This window comes from Trachypithecus francoisi, unplaced genomic scaffold (assembly GCF_009764315.1).
Source record: "Trachypithecus francoisi isolate TF-2019V2 unplaced genomic scaffold, Tfra_2.0 Lachesis_group3, whole genome shotgun sequence".
Lineage (NCBI taxonomy): Eukaryota > Metazoa > Chordata > Mammalia > Primates > Cercopithecidae > Trachypithecus > Trachypithecus francoisi.
The window spans coordinates 50,638,097-50,653,994 of record NW_022681468.1 but is presented as its reverse complement, the minus strand read 5'-3'; the positions used below and the strand labels follow the sequence as shown (position 1 = coordinate 50,653,994).

Below are 15,898 nucleotides of genomic sequence, written 5' to 3'. Positions count from 1 at the left end.
TAGGTTTGATCCGCTTTTAACTTTAGCTGCATAAAGGTTATCATGAATTTCTATAAAATCTAACTTATTAGATGAGAATAGTATTATTTTTTAAGGGTTATAAGGATGTAGGGCAATTTCTAAGGCCACATGTAAGTCATTTAAAATTCTTTTTGGAACAAGGCAGCGCATAAATAAGTCTGTATATGTACTAAATCAAGATCAATTACCATAAAATGTCTGTCTGTAACATGGGAACAATGAATGATGAAGTGCAACTATAAAGTAATTTGTTGCTCTGAAACCAGCTATGCATCTTCCCACGAAGTGGCTAAGAGCGAAATATCACTGTATTAAGTTAGGAGAGTGATCTTCTGCCCAAGCTACATTTTGCCAGCATTAGAGGCTCACCGGAAGAGATCTTGAATGATCTCCAGAGAGGTACCTGGGGCCCTTTCTCAAAGGTTATCTTGCAGGCTTGGAAGGTAGACAAGCATATCTGTAAATGATGGGAAGTATTTGCTGATTTGGGCTTTAAAGGGATTTGTTTTCATATTCCTCCTGTGGCTGTTTTCCAGAACACTGTATTCCATGCTTGGAAACGATTCTTTATCCATCATATCCTTGCTGAAGAGTAAAGTTTGCCCCACAGCTGTCTGACAGCCAAGTCACCCCAATTTCAATGGGAGCAGCACACGTTTGTCCAGAGACATAATTTGGCTCTTTCACACTCAGGCCTAAAGGGCCTGTTTAATATATTATGTAAGAAAGAATGAGATCATATAAATAGTCCTGGCTCCTACCTTGCACCAAAAGTCATCCTTATTTGGTGCTTCCAAAGTTAGAAAACAATACAGGCAATAAAAACATTCTCAGGATCACAAATAAATAATGGCTGCCTTGTACTCAACCATGGGTTTTGTGACGGCAGCGTCAGCATAGCGGGCTGCCTGCTGCTTTTAGCACTGGAAATTTGGACTGGTTTCATTTAACCTCTCAGCTGCTTAGAAGGAACACTCTGGAAGTCCAGTGAATTCTCACCTGCTATCGGGATGCCCAGGCATCATTGGGACAAAGCTGTACACCGAGGCCCTTGGGTCCTGTGGGCAGGGGTGGGAGGGCTCTGCAGCCCTTAGGAGGGAGCAGCAGCCTAGCCCCAGCAGGCCGTCCACAGGGCCTTAGGCAGCTGAGTCTAAGGAGAGATAGCCTAGCACTTCTCCCGGTCATCTTATTGGCTGAGCTGAAAGGAGATCAAATTTCGGTCTTCTGTCTGTGTAAACAGTAATGGCTATTGGTCTTAAACTTCAGACCTCAGCTCATGGATCTGGTTTGGTTTATTTTTGAGAGCTGAACCCTGGAGGCCACTCTTCCCCACTTTCTGAAGCGTTTGATGCCTCTATCTGAGCATGGAACCTACTCTGAGTCATCAGATGCCACGCTTGGGGCACATACAATTAAGTCGGGGGAGTGATGAAAATTCATTCACTTCTCTCCTCTGGGACCTAAATCCATTTTAGCATTCCACTTGAATCCAACAAGGAATGCCAAAATATTAAAGTGTGGCATTCTCATTCTTTTCTCTGGAAAGAAGTGTTTATGCAAAGGAGGCCTAGGTCCCTGCAGAGTCGGCAAGAAGCCTGGCAAGAGGTTTGTCTCATTTAAGAAGTAAATATATTCAGTGGCAGCAGAGATACTGCCAAGTAAGTTTATTCCATTTTTAGGTAGAGAAGGGCAGGAGTTTTGCTGCTCCTTTAAGTTGCTTTTTGCTTTTACATTTTTTGCATGAGGTTCTCTAAAAAAGTAAGACTGTAAAAGCAGCTTGTTCAAAACTTGACCTCTTCAGCTGCCCAAGAATTTGTGAAACAAAAGAGAAGGCAATGGATAATTGATTCTGTTCTCTAAAGGCCCTTCTGACACTGAGTAGTTACTGGTGTGGTTTCTACCATGCAGGTGTTTAGTCTCTGCCAGCAGGAGGACACAGATGGTGTCTACCTTTCTACAGATGTCTTTAAATGTCAAAGACATGAGAAGAGAATCTATTGACATTCTTATCATTGTGACAATATAGTAGATCCCTTAGCATTACCTGTGCCCTAAATGATACTCAAATAAGTGGGTTAGGGGAAGATTTTATTTTATTTTTGAGACAAGGTCTCACTCTGTCACCCAGGCTGTAGTGCAGTGGCATGATCACGGCTCACTGCAGCCTCATCCTCCCAGGAATCAAGTGATCCTCCCACCTCAGCCTCTTGAGTTCTGGGACTGTTAGGCCCGTGCCATGATGCCCAGCGAATTTTGAAATTTATTTTTTGTAGAGATGAGGTCTCACTGTGTTGGCTAGGCTGCTTTCAAACTCCCAGGTTCAAGCGATCATCCCACCTCAGCCTCCCAAAATCCTGGGATTACAGATGTGAGCCACTGTGGCTGGCCCAGTAGGGAGAGTTTAAAAAAAAAAAAAAAAAAAAAAAGGCAGAAGGCCAGGCCTCATGCCTGTAATCCCAGTACTTTAGGAGGCTGAGACAGGTGGATCACCTGAGGTCAGGAGTTCGAGACCAGCTTGGCCAATCTGGTGGAACCCCCGTCTCTACTAAAAATACAAAAATTAGCCAGGTGTGGTGGCAGGCGCCTATAATCCCAGCTACTCAGGAGGCTGAGGCAGGAGAATCGCTCAAACCCAGAAGGTGGAGGTTGCAGTGAGCCGAGATTGCGCCATTGCACTCTATCCTGGGCAACAAGAGCGAAACTCCGTCTCCAAAAAAAAAAAAAGGCAGAGAATCCCCTATCATGGAGAGCAGCTTATTTGATGACCAACAAGTCACAGAATCTTTGAAATTTTTGTTGAAAGTCAAACTTTAAACTTATTCCTTAGCCATGCTTTAGGTCTGACTAAGCAATAGTTATAAGAACATGAGAACCGATGTTTCAGCAGTGGAGAGCTTCAAAGTCTTTAATTTGTTACTAAATGTGAGATTTAGGAACTGTGTGATTTAATTGAAATGATTGCTTCTGGTAGAATTCAATAGAGTTGTCATATCAAATTAAGTTTTATCAAATTTCACCAGATAGGGATATTCACCAGCCTGGATATCAACACGGTATGTGCTTACCACATTTTTGAAAGTGAGGCGAGAGTCACCCTGCAGTACAAATGAGATTGCCTTAATTGGCCTGTTTTAATACTCTGTGGTTATGGTGACATCAGAGCTCCTGCGAACAAGTGAGTAGTTTGTTAGGAAGATCTCATGGTAGAGAATCCTTGCTCGTGAGGTTTGGAAAACTCAGTTCTTCAGTCAGTGTCTTGCACAGGCACAAACCTTAGCCTAAATATAGAAGGCTAAAAAAGAATCCTTCCATGGGAGGGCTCCCTTAAATTAGCTCAGTTAATCTATTCATCTGTGTGTGCTGACTCGTGCCTAAACATTAGAGGCCAAATCCAAAAAAAGAAAAAGCAGGGCTGCAGCTCGATACTAGGAAAGATGGAGAGCAACTGAGTATGATCCTGAACAACTGACTATTCAGGAGCCCCTGAATACCACGGCAGCTCCATGTTAGATCTGAGATATACTGGCTCCTGACAGTCACCCTAGGTACTTCACCTCTCATTTTGGTATTGAAAGTGCCTTTGGCATATTCAGATATCTCCATTTTTCATGGTTGCATTCAGTTTTCAAATCATTGTATGGTATTGGTTTCAAACAAGATCAGAAGTTCTAAAAAGATGTTAACCATTTGATGCTTTTAGTACATTCTTTTCTTTTTTTTCTTTTTGACAGAGTCTTACTCTATCGCCCAGGCTGGAGTGCAGTGGCACAATCTTGCTTGGCTCACTGTAACCTCCGCCTCCCAAGTTCAAGCGATTCTCTTGCCTCAGTCTCCCAAGTAGCTGGGGCTACAGGCATGAGCCACCACACCCAGCTAATTGTTTTTGTATTTCTAGTAGAGACAGGGTTTCACCATGTTGGCCAGGCTAGTCTCAAACTCCTGACCTCAGATGATCCGCCTGCCTCAGCCTCCCAGAGTGCTGCGATTACAGGTGTGAACCACTGTGCCTAGCCTGCTTTTAGTACTTTCAATCTTTCCCCCTTGCCAGGAAATTGCTAGCCTTCTAATATTGCTGATTTCTTTATTTAGTAGGTGGTCCAGGATGACACTGCTTTAGGCCTTCATCTCGTAAACACAGTAAGCAATTCTCGAGAACGTGTAGGGTTGAAGAGATTTGGACTTCAATTTCCAAAACCGAAATGGCAGCAGGGAACATGACAGGATGCAGAAGAGATCCCCGCAGTCTGGAGCCTTGCATTATGCATTTTGCTTCCCACTGAAGCCAGAGATCCATTTTGATAGTCAGGTTTGTTGTTCCTGCTGAAACACGACACGTGCTCTGCCTGAGTTCTGGCCATGTGTTTCCCTCGTTTAGTTATCTAACTCGTTATCTCCTAACTTCCCATTTCTCTATGAAAGTCAGGTGGTGTCAGACACCCAAAGAAGAAAATCAGAAAAGGAGAAGGTGTTTGGAAGTGGTTCAGAGGTAGAGTTCTGTGTGTTAAGGGGGCTGTGGAACTGTCCTTGAAAAGCTATTTTTGATCCTAGCAGTTTTACTACACTTTGTAGTGTTTGGGCAACCAAATTGGTCATGGTGTTAGAATCCTTGTAATTGGATGGATCTATGTTATTTTGCTATCTTCAGAGAAATGAATTTTATGACTATTTCTATTTTAAAAGAACAAAACAACAGCAAAAAACAATCCCTATTACCCTAACTCCTCCACGGACATAGTATTCTAATGTGGTTTATTCCTGAAACTGACTCATTCAGCTTTTCTCCTGGAAGTTGTCAGAATGTACGCCTGGTTAATGGAGAAAATCAGTGCACTGCCCAGGCTGCACAATGCCATGACTCATTCCTGGCATTTCAGAGGCTTTGTAATGGAAATCGTAGTTCCAAGCTACAGTTCTTACCAAGTGGATATGTGAATGTTAATGAAACAAAGCCAAAGTCTCCGAGGATCCTGCAGAACTCTCAGCATAGATGCGGTGTTTGCTTGATGAAACAAAGATTTTTGTGGGGCAGATTGTTCCTCTCCATAACCCACACATGCTCGAATAGCACAATGTTGTTTTAATTAGTCTTATAAAGCATAGTAAAATATTTGGCTTTGAAGAAAGAAGAAAATTCTCTCCTACGTTGGAATTGTTTTGTTAAAAGGGCATTTTTGTCTGTTGAATTAGTCTTTTGGGGTTTACACTAGTATCTGAATCCTTTCTAAATGGCTTCTAATGTTCTTTAGCGATTTGCATTCATTCTTTCTATCAATCGTAAAGGAAAAGAAATATCTTTCTTTCCCGACGCTAGGTTCATGGCTGAGGCTCCTACAACAAAAGACAGATTTTAACAAGAGAAAAGCATACAAATTAATTTAAATATAAGTTTTGCATGACATGGGACACTTCAGAAAAGAAGACCCAAAGAAACAGAGAAATCTGCATATTTTTCTGCTTAGGTTTGATAAAGAATGCACAGTTGTGCAGAAGTATGATTGAGGGGCAAAAGGATGTGATCTAATGGTAATAACCTGAGGGGAACTTAGCAAGGCCTGTTTGTTCAGATTCTTCTTGGCATCTCTGTGTCTTTAAAAATAAGGATGTTCCTTTCCTCCAGGTATAGGGAGGGTACTTCTAGAATGAAGGTTTTAGGACCTGCCTCAGGGGAGAAGGGAGGAGAATTTAAAAATGACCTTCCTAATTCTGCTGTTTTCTCCAATACCAGTGTGTCGTATTTTGGGCAATCACCATTTGTCATTGCGTGTGTGTGTGTGTGTGTGTAGGTCAGGTGGGGAGGGATGTGGAATATATGATCTTTAGGGAAAACATGGATAATTGAAATCCTGCTTAATCGCAGCCTTTTATGCTACCTTCCTCTGGATTCAATCTTGTCTCCAAACTTCATTCAAATGCCATTCCTCTTTCTCTGTGCTGTGTAAGGTTTAAAAATAGTAAATAGCCAAGAGATAGACAGCAGGGAGAAGTGGGGGAAACAAGGAAGACAGACAGTTCGAACACTTATGTTTTATTGACTCGGATTTGGATTTTTGTGTATGACAGACTGGTAGGACTTTGGGGAAACTTGCAGATACGCTGGGCTTTTTTTCTATCATTTTTGGAAATTGGAGCAATATTTAAAGTTGTTTTGGGTGATTCTAATGTGTCTACAATGCATTGGACCAGGAATATTCTGGAGCTGCTATAAAGCAGACATTTAGAAGCAAGAGAAGAGCATGAGCAGTATCCCTTATCACTTAGCCACTTGATTCTGATCCTGGCTTCTCTAACAATAGCTCCTTGCTATGTGCTCTCAAAACACAAGTGCTAATATTATAAGAAATGAATTATATGAAAAACAGTTTAGTGTTTTCTAAAAATGCTGAAAATACCAATCTGCAACCAAGAACGTGTAAGCACATTCTCCCCTTTCCAGATGATGCAGGGTGCCAGGCAATGACCCAATTTCCGTGGCTACCCTGACGCCTGCATGGGAGTGGAGGCCTGAGCTTATAGGAGTGAAGGTCTTTAAACGAGGGCATCTAAAGTGAATGTCTCTTGTTGTACCAGTGCTAAGTCTTTAGATGCACAAACCGTTGTTTTCCATGTCATTCTTTGGAAGTGGCAGGTGATGGAAGAGCATTATGTGTATTTTTTAATATGAGGAAACTGAGGCATAAGAGATTACATTCCCAGAGCTAGAGCCTAGTGCTTGTGTCCCTGAGGTCCTGTCTGCAGTTGGGAAACAACTCTGAACTGACCCCTTTTGCATTCCTGGTCTCTGTACAGTAACCCTTCCCTCTGCTCATCAAATCCATTTCAGAATGTGTATACAGTAATCCTTCTGTTTGAAAGTCTCCAAGATTTGACAAGAGGATTCTGTCTGGGCCTAAGATAGGACATGATGGGATAGTGACCTCGAGGATTTGGAAGCAGTATGATCGTGGGACAGGTGTGTGCATCAAGAAAAGATGGAGCATGTGTGCTCACAGTCCTACTGGGTCTCCACTCCCTCATCTTCAGATCATGGGTGGCTCATGCCCCATTCCCCCCCTACCGTTTATTCCCTTGTTGTGTCTGTTGGAAAAATCTCACCGGCTTGCCTGAGATCACTACATTTTTCTTCATACAGAAATCTTTTCTTAGGTTTCATGTCGTTGTAGACTAAGAACTATACAAGTGAAAATTAACAGTATTGGTTTTAATACAACTGCCAGATTCTCTATTTGAAAAAAGTCACTGCTCAGAAAATAAAAATTATTAAAACAATCCACGGTGAATTGGGCCTTAATTGCCACTCATTTTTTAACGCATCTGCAGTGGAGTTGCTTCTTGTCAACGTGGTGTAATTTTCAGGTCTGCTACTGAAAGAGAGATTGTGTACGTTTCTGGATTGTAAATAGATGATGTTTACAGTTGCAATATGGGTATTGGGACTGTTCTTTTCCTGTATCATTACTTTTTGATATGTTTGTTTTAAGGGAAAATTAATGAAATTTAAGTTACTTAAGTTTGGCCATATTTGTTAAATATCCTTTTCTGAGAAATTGAAAAGTGACTATTAGTTGAAACAACATCAAGAAACTTCCAGCGTCTTTCAGCACATTCCTCAGTTTATAATGTTAAAGTTTTAGGAAAGCTTAAAGTAACCAGCATCACTGGTAGTTAATAAAGCAGTTTATATTTTTACTTTATTTTCTTCAGAAGCTTTTTGCCATGTAGAGTAAAAGAAACCTCATGTTGTTAATCTTTTCAGAGGACACTGCCAGTAAGAGTGTTGTTATTGTTAGATAATCATAATGGTATGTTCTGGAGTCTCTTCTCCCCTCACCCGACACACCCAATTCACTCCCACCCTGACAGCGGAGCCAGAGAGAGAAGAATAAAGCAGTATCTTATTTACTTTCAGAATTTGATTCTGTATTGCTTTGGAGACATGCTGGGATTTGCTCTTAAACTATTATTAAATTTCTAATGTCCATCAAGGTTTAGATTCCTTTGTAAGAGAACCAAGAACATAAGTGAAACTGTCAGGCTTCGCTATGCAAACCTTTCTTCCAGCAAGCATCAGCTTAGCCTCAGCAGTGAGCCGACAGGGGACCAGCTGTTGGGCTGGGAACCAGGAGTTAGGCTACAGAAAGGCCTCCCCCAGCCCCTCTAACCTCCCAACCACCATGTGTCACTTAACCACGAGGAACCTCAGTTTCCTCACCACAGTCCCACTTGTCTTGCACTTGAGATGTGATAATGTTTAGAAAGAGATTTTGCCACCTTTTAAAAAAAGTACTCCACAGATGATAGATACTAATAAATCAGATGTGAAAGCAGAGATTAAGTAGGTAAATGTGATTGTGTATGTATGCATTGATCATTATGCTCATGAGACACTGATTATTTTACTTTATTTATTTTTCTTTTTGGAGATGGGGACTCACTCTGTCACTCAGACTGGAGTATAGTGGCATGATCATGGCTCATAGCAGCCTTGAACTCCTTGACTCAAGCAATTCTTGCACCTTGGCCTCCTGAGTAACTGGGACTACAGGCACGCACTACTATGCCTAGCTAATGTTTAAAAATTTTCTATAGAGATGCAGTCTCCCTATGTTACCCAGGCTGGTCTCAAACTCCTGGGCTTAAGTGATCCTCCCACTTTGGCCTCCTAAAGTACTGGGATTACAGGTGTGAGCCACCAAGCCCTGCTTTTTAGAAAACTTTTTTATTTTAATTAGTTTTTTGATAGAGCCCCAAATGAAAAATATGCAGGGAGATGAGTTTAGCAGGGCTTAAGTTTAAACACAGTAAGAGTTGGAACGCTCCCAAAAGATAAGCAGTATAAGTAAGCAGTGACAGACCACTGCTCCGGAGGATGGAAAGATTTATGACTGCTGCAATATCCCACTTTAGGAGGAAACGCAGAGCCATTGAAGACAGACCACAAAATAATTACGCTATCCTAACATGCAGTACCTGGGTCCAGGACTGGCCTTACAGAGTGTAAGGATGAATATTATGAACATGTGCCTGAAGTAGGTATTTCATTAAAGTAGTGTGTGATTCAGGAATCTCTGGATGAAGAAGAAGCCCTGTTCTTATCCCATAATGTTTGGGTTGTGGCCTTTAATGTTTGGGATTGTGGGGAGTCTGCTGTGTGCATGGAAGAATCTTGAGGTATGAGTTTATAGGGGAAGAGTCCATACGTCACATTCCCCTGAATCAAAAAGCAACAGAAGTAGCCAGAACTTGCTCAGTTCCATGTTGGCCTCCTGTCTCTACTGTTTCATTCCATTTTCACTCCTCTGAGACCTTTCTATCTTCCCTGAACCATGCCTATGTAGGAGGCAGTCACAGAATAATAAGGTTTCCCTGTGGCTGTTGAACACTGGTACCAATGGTAGCCACGTGACGAGCACACCACTTCATCTGGGTCCCAAACTCTCAACCAGTGCCCCTCTGCACACATCCCATTGAAGGCTCATTTTGTGAATCTGATATTTCCCAGTTCCTGATAACCCCGTTGATAATAATGGTTGCTAATCCTTGTCCATACCATATTTGAAGCATTTACTTACGCATACCTCAGCTTGTTCCAAAAAGTATTTAAGAGGGGAGTTTCTGAGCACATAATCAAGTCTCCAAGGTGTTCTGCTCTGGATCTGCACTCTGACTATGGCTGTGTCCTCAAAACAGTAAAAAGATAATGCAATGGAAGATAAACATGTACCAAATTAAAGCATAAAAGGAAATAGAGGCCAAATTCCTACACTATCAACATAGGCCAGTCCTGTTTTTCAGGCATTCAGTGATAGGCCTGCTGAAGGAAAGGAAATGAATGAACAAGGATAAACACTGATTTTGGTGTTACTGGTACCTGAATAACCAACCCCGTGTTCCCCCCAGCCAGCATATTGTTCTCTCCCATTGCTGGCTGCCGTGCAGTGCTCCCATCACGTGCTGCCAGAGGGGGCCCTCCCTGGAAAGCTGTGTGCCCCAAGGGTGCCCTGCCTGGTTCTTGAGGGACAGAGTGTGTACTGGCACTCTGGGCTTCGTGGGCTCGGGCTCCATTATGTACAAGTCTGCAGGATACCAAGGGAGGGCCATCATCTCGCAGTTGTCTCCTTTCCAGGTACCCCTGAAGGGGATGAAATAAGGGGTGGCACTGGATCTCAGGATGATCCTTGTAGGGATGGCTGAAAATGCAGGTGCAAGTCATTGTGAGACTGGATAGTGTCTGAGCCACAGGACCATGCCACGGTTAGTGAGAGTCATGAAGACTCTCGTTTCTGTCTCAGAAGACCCAAGTGGTTGGCAGTGATGCCTGGAGCCCAAGGCAGCCACATAGGATTTCTAAGATCATGACTAAAAGGACTAGTTCCAAGAAGGGTTGAGGAAAAACGCTGGTCATGAGATCAGGAGTCCAGAATGACTTTTTTTCTATCAGATCTCTAACCATCCATTCATGGAGAATCACTCCTGAGCTTGATGTATCCCTACATCAGAACCTCCACACACACAAACTCATCCCCTTCCTGGCAGAGCTCAGAGTAGACTCCTCTGTCTCCATAGTTTGGATCAGAAAATGTAGATTCCTTCCTGAGGACCGCCTGTCTCATGAAGGAGGAGAAGGTGGCACAGGAGTCTTTTTAAAAGGATTTTAAAGTGATCGTTTGAGCCATAAAGAAACCAAGTTTTTATTCTTCAAGGCAAAAGGCTTTTTCAAGCCAGGTGATGAAAGTCTAAATTGCTCTACACAGAAGAACAGGAGGCATGTTTCCAGATAGATCCAGGTGGGCACAGTCTTAGTGAGGGGTGGATATATGAGATCATCTGTATGGGATCCCAGAAGCCAAAAGACTCACATGAAAGGGAGTTTTCAAACTCCATCATTTCAAACTCCCAGCAAAATATTGCCATAGAAAAGAGTTTTCCAAAGTCAGTCCATTACTGGCTCAGATATTAATAGAAAATCAGGAGTCAAGAAAAGGAAGAAGGTAGGGATTTTAAAGTCAGGCCTGGTTTTAATTTATTTGTGGTTATTCTAACTAGTAGGTGAAACTCACTGCCCGTCTGGTGCCCTGTCCCAGGCATAAACTGCTCACCCATCAGAAAGGAATTAATTTTTTTCAAGGGTGCTACCTTAAAGCCATTAGTTTAGCAAATTAACTGATATTCCTAGAAAAGCTCCATGCTTGTGCCAATAAATATTTACCGAGCTAGTGACACCTCTAACAGCACCCCCAAAACGCTGGGCCACTTCCAAAGGGGGAGCAGCTTACTTCCAGGAAATGGATTACTCACTTGTGGAATGAGACCAACACCCAGGCTACTCAGTTTCAACACACTTTAAAATGCAAAAGGGAACTTTCCTGCCTCAAGCTTTCAAACCTTTTCCAGATGGACCAAGGGAGGCGGGTGAGCCCATTGTGGTACCCAACAGGCCTGGCTTAGGCTGGGGCTGCACACATCTAGCTGCGCCTCCCATCCCTGCCCTGCACACCGTACCATGAAGGGAGTTACAGACTTGTGGTGGGTTGCTGATAAGAGGCATCCCTGAGGGCCTGCCCTGTTTCCATTGGCCAGACGCCCCCAAGAAACAGGAAATCTATGGAAAGGGCGTAGTGTGCTCAGCTGGGTGCCGCCCCCTCCCCCAGATGCTGTCGCTAGTTTCACTTCTCAGCTGCAGTTGCCCACAGCTGTCTAGGGATGGAGCAGCAGCTGGGTAGTAGGGTGGTGGCATGCTTTTTATTCTTCTAGAGCGGGCAGGCAGCAGGCCTGCTCTGTGCTGCGTTTGACTTGGGGGTTAAGCCGGGTGCCTCAGGGCAGGACCTGGAAGGAGAAGCTGAGTGCAGTCCACCATTCAGTTCTGGGTATCAGGTTTTCAAAGAGGCATTAAGTGTAGCAGAGGAAGATGGCCATGAAGCTGTAGGGGGCTGGAAATCATACCACCTAAAGATTATTAGAAAAAACTGGGGATTGTTAGCCTGAAAAAGATTTAGGTGAATGGCTATCTTCTCCTAAAGGGAAAGTAGATTTATCCTTTTGTATTTTTTTATCATAGTAAAATATACATAACATAAAATCTGCCATTTTAATCATTTTTAAATATACAGTCCTGTGGCATTAATTACATTCACAATGTTGTGTGACCATCACAGCTATCCATTTCTAGAACTTTATCATCATCCCAAACAGAAACTCTGTTCCCATGAAATAATAACTCCCCATTCTTCCTGCCCCCTCAGCTCCTGGCAGCCACCATTCTGCTTTCTGACTACTCAAGGGACCTCATAAAAGTGGAATCATACAGCATTTGTCCTTTTTTGTCTAGCTTAATTAACTTAGCACAGTGTCCTTGTGGTCCATCTATATTATAGAATGTGCTGAAATTTCCTTCCTTGTTGAGGCGGAAGAGGGTTCCATTGGATATATATTCCACATGTTGTTTACCTGTTCATCTGTTGATGGACGTTTGGGTTGTTTCCACCTTATGACTTCTGAATAATGCTGCTGTGAACATTGGTATGCTAGTACTTGTTCATAGATTTTTTTCTTTGTGGTTTCAGAAAAACTGATCTTAGCCAAATGGTTAGAAGTTGCAGAGAAGCTGATTGTGGCTTCAGTAACCCCAGCTCTCTTCAGTGGTGGAAAGGCTTCCCATGGTTGGGAGTGGTGTACTTACCACCAGAACAGAGAGAACCAGAAAATCTCTGAGGTCCCTTCCATCTCCAGAATTCTATGATTTTCAGGCAGATTAAGGTATGCATCCGAAGGGTAACATCTGGAGAAAAAGGAAGTGGTGTCAGATCGGCTTCAGTTTCCTGAGGGAGACAGGAGGGAAGTGGGATGGTAAATTATCTACCAGTCAGGAGAGGTTACTTGCTAAACTATCTCTGGCCTGGACTTGAGATCAGAAACTGATGCTGCTGTGAAGCTCACACAAAGGTCCTGTGTCGTCTCAGGGAGATCTTTTCAGAGATCCAGTGAAAGCTTTCTTGTACTCTAGCTTCCTGGTGGGTAGGGTGGTGAATCCAGATTTCTCAGCACAAATCCTTCATGTCTGCCTAGAAAGAAGGGATGCCTTTAGGGGACCCGAGCCCTGTCTCCATGCGGGTTACTCTGAATGCAGGTGAGGGGGTAGGTAAAGATGGGGAGTGCTGGGTTGGGAAGTTTCAGGAGTGAATGTCAGCTGAGGTGGGGATGCCCTGGCTCCCAACACAATTAGCTTCATTCTGCTACAGTTGGGGGTTTTCTTATCATTAGTCGGGAAGGCCTAGCCAGAGAATTCCAGTATTCCAGAGCAAGTTTAATTGTGGGTGATTTCATTCTGCCCTTTTTATGTTGAAGCCAGGGCCTTGCGTCATATAACAGTGAATTCAGGGAGATTTTTATTTGCATGTGAATCATAGCTTTTCCAGCTGAATGTCACTTACTTGGAATTTTTGTCTGATTTTGTTTTTGTTTTTGTCTCTTGGTGTTTTTCCATCGGGCTCTTTGGCTAACCAGAAAAAAAAAAAAAAAAAAATAGAGGAAGGGCTCAATCTGACTGAAACAGGGTTTGAGCTGGCAACTCAAAAGGAGAGTATTATGAATGTGAAAAAAAGAAAACGGATGCTTTATTTTGCTTTGAGGGAAGGACCGAAGCCAAGTCCAATTGAGAGCTCTAATTTGGGAATAGTGTTATTACAGGTCATTGGGAGTTGGTTACGCGCTAAATTGGGAGGCCAGTCACATGAGGAGGCAGCAGTGGCAGATCACATGGGGGACGGTTGGGGCCCTTTTACAATGAAATTTTGTTTTATTTACTACACAGTTGAAATGTACTTATGTCATTTTGGGAAACCAAGTCAACTTATTGGCTGGGAGTTGCTCCCTGCCCTGACCCATCAGTTGTTTGATAACTGAGCCAGTTCTTCCAATCTTTGTGCTTTCCAGGGCTTGATTTGGCAGTGGGATCTGTGCAATGATTCATGGAGCTCACCCGGTGGTAGGGGTTATACATCTGCCCTTCACCTGACTGACCCCAAGGGGCTTGCTCTCTTTTCCAAAGGCTCTACCCATTTTAGACCTCAAGGTCAAGACATCCAGAAAACTCCTAACATTATATAAAGAAGTGATGATCTTTGTTTTTTAGATTATCTTCCATTTTCTCAGCACTGTTCCTCTTAATGTCCTGCAAAATAAGAACGAGAAAAGATGGATCCTGCCCCTCCATGGGCAGTTATGAACCAAGTATTTCTTCTTGCCCCAAAACTGCAGACTGTGGATGTTTTGGGCATCTTGGGGAGGACCAGGAAGGGTGGTGTGTGGTCAGCTGCTGATTTTCTTTGAAGAATCAAAGTTGGCCTTCTCGGTGTCCACAGCCTTGATTAGTTAGCTGTGTTTGAAATAAAAAACAAACAAAAAAAGAATACCTAGAATTCAGTTAATTCATTCCCAGTGCAAACAAGTTGTGCTCATGCTCCTAAATGGGGTATGTTACTAAGCCGGTGACACAGAGCATCTGGGCCGGCAATGCTTGTGATCGAGGTTAGGAATAGAAGGTGTATGGAAACTTTCTATAAAAGGCAGCCAGGTCCCCTGGACAAGGGGTCAGGAAGCTCCAGCACTGTTCACAGTGGCACCAGGGCATTACTGCGTGATTTGGGACAAATTTCTCTGTGCCTTGGTGTCCCCTAAGTGCCATATTGATTTGGGGGAGCGGGAAGGTAAGGACCTCAAGAAATGTTTGAGATGTAGGATGTTAAATGTTTGAGATGTGAGATGTAAGATAACTGGAGGGAGCGTGATGTCACAGGAGCTCAAATCAGGGCCACGTGTCCCTGAATGGGGCTGAGCTGCTGTCCCTTCTCAGGCATCGCCCTCTGTGGCTGATGCCTCTGACATCACAATGCCCAGCCAGACACTCAATAATGATGAGCTGTGCCCAGTGGACACCAGAGGAGGGAAGAAAAGGAAAAGGACAAAGTGGAGAGGGAGGAGATGGAGCAATCTTTTATGTGATCATTCCATCAACTCACATTTTTCACCTAACACCTGGTTCAACTGTAATGTGCTCAGCTCCATATAACCTGGACAGCAGCTGTGCCCTCACCCCCAAACTCAGCAAAATATTATGGTCCTCTAATCAAGAGAATTTTGCTCCTGTTACTGCATGTCTTGTGGGTTCATCGTCAGACCAGTGAGTTGATACCAAACTTCACCAAACGGCTCTCCGGAGCAACCATTTAGAGGTAACGTACTGGCTCTCACGCCCAGGCTTCTCTGGGCTTCTGCAGACTCAACTCTCCTGCTTGGAGCAGCACAGAACTCTGGGGATTGTGTGGGGGTGGTTTGTGAGGGTGTGAGCCTGTGGTAAAGATGCGTTAAAACTGAAATTCTCACCTTCATTCGATTCATGAGCCAGCACAGGCTTGGCCAGACTTTGTTTATTCTTATGGCACTCTTCAAACCCAAACGGGCCAAATCGTGGCTTCCCTGTCTATCCTTAGATGCAGCGATTGCTGTTTTTAACTGGTTAGATTGCTATGAATAGAAAACTTAAGAGATCAGTCCTGTCTTATAAATATTATGACATTTTGCTTATTTATTGTTGACTTAAAAAAAAATCCAACAACTTCCTCTAAAAATAGGTCCTTGCCACTCTTTGAACCTCTTCCTCCTAGCCTTTCTCCTGGTAAGAAATCATGTTTCCCACCTGGTTTCACATCAGCCTTACTTGATCCTCCAAATGCTATCAATTGGAGGCCATGATTTTCTTGGGTTCTCAAACGTGAACCTGGATCAGAATCATCTGGGGGCTTGTTAAACACAGTTTTTGATTCAGTAGATCTATAGAGAGCGTCCCAGAAGTAGTTGTAGTTTTTTTGTTTGTTTGTTTGTT

The 15,898-nt window shown here is 43.2% G+C and overlaps 1 protein-coding gene across 5 annotated transcripts in view; it reads left to right on the top strand.

Annotated features, from left to right (window-relative positions):
• SAMD4A (sterile alpha motif domain containing 4A) overlaps nt 1–15,898 on the top strand; it is a 229,323-nt gene that overhangs the window by 109,945 nt on the left and 103,480 nt on the right. Inside the window, exon 1 of one of the 5 annotated variants that reach the window (XM_033187983.1) lies at nt 14,916–15,248. The exons of 3 other annotated variants lie outside the window; for them this stretch is intronic. The gene's annotated coding sequence lies outside the window, so the exon portion shown is untranslated. Of the gene's footprint in view, nt 1–14,915; nt 15,249–15,898 lie in introns of those variants that run through there. One more of the 5 variants, XM_033187985.1, reaches the window with a different exon arrangement.